The sequence below is a fragment of the Octodon degus genome, unplaced genomic scaffold, assembly GCF_000260255.1.
Source record: "Octodon degus isolate 3935 unplaced genomic scaffold, OctDeg1.0 scaffold00132, whole genome shotgun sequence".
NCBI lineage: Eukaryota > Metazoa > Chordata > Mammalia > Rodentia > Octodontidae > Octodon > Octodon degus.
The window spans coordinates 326,422-327,820 of NW_004524708.1; positions in this window are offsets into that span (position 1 = coordinate 326,422).

Sequence of the window (1,399 nt, forward strand, 5' to 3'; positions counted from 1 at the left end):
TGTTGGGGGAGGCTGAGAAAGCTGTTTTTATTCTGGAAAAGCTTATGGTCAGGTAGAATTGAGAATTTTATAACGAAAGGAAAACAAGAGAATGGCCTTTAGGAGGGCTACCTAGCAATCCCACCAAAGGCTCCCCTGCTTCTTAGATCCTTCCCTGTCTGCTCTGCTCTGATAGGCATCTCAAACTCCATGAGCCCAAACTGAATTCTTCATGCTCCTCTTTGAGGGTCTCTTTCCTCTGGGCCACCCATGCCATACACGAGGCACTGCCCACACGCTCCCCAGAAGGACCTTGGAAGTTCCTTGGTTTCACTGTTTCCCTCCCATCCCGCTACAGAATGGTTGTGTCCTGTGAAGTCCGAACTTGCTTCTCTCAACCACTCATCTCAGCATGACCACTGCTTTCATTCAAACACCTATCACCTTTGGCCAGGGCTGAGGCAAAGGTGCAGTTGACTCCCTGGTGTTATCTCGGCCCTACAACCACTAAATGTATTTTCTTTTTTCTTTCTTTCTTTCTTTCTTTCTTTCTTTCTTTCTTTCTTTCTTTTTTTTTTTTTTTTTTTTTCACTAAATGTATTTTCCTCGCAGCAGTAAATCGGAGGCCCCTCGGGCCTGTGAGACCCGGCCCCAGCCCACCGGCTGGCCAGCTCCCGGGATCCTGCCCAGGCCTGACGCTTTCGCCACACTAATTTTCTTCTTGCTCCTGACTGACACTAGAGCCCACCCTTCAGGCCTGGTCTCCCCCAACTGTCCCCTGAGGCTAACTTCATTCTTTGAACTTCAATTTCAACATCACTTCCTCAAAAGATCCTTTGTTTGACTGCTTCATCTACAGCAGCTTTTGTTTCCTATCCCAGTCCTGCTTTTGTGCCAGTATTTATTCAACTTGCAATTATCTATTTGCCTTTTCCACAAATACAAACTACACGGAGGCAGATGCACTGGGTAGCATTGCCGGTGAGGCAGAGCCTGGAGTTGGGGGGTGGGGGCAGCAGCAGGCTGAGCCTCCCAGTGAAAAACAAAACAGGACTACACCAGACCAAAGCCGCGTCCAGTTTTCTTCACAATGGACCGTAGCTGCTGGTGGCCAGCGGGAAAACGTGGTGCAGGTGGCTCTGGCCCGGGAACAGGGCCGCTGCTGCCTGGGACCCGCGGGGCCTCGAGCATGGATCTCTGTGCAGGGAGCAGGTCCGGTGTGCCACAACAAGCTGAGCGAACCAACAGTGAGGTTAGCTGGCGAGGAATGAGTCTACTTCTTCCTCGCGCGCTAGTGGGGGTGAGGGAGTAGCCGTAGGCGGGGCGAGCATAGGGGGCGGGGCAAGGTGAAGCGGGGCGGGGCCATGTGGTCCGGAGTGGCGATCATAGGGCGGGGCTAAGAAGGTGGGGCGGGGCGGGG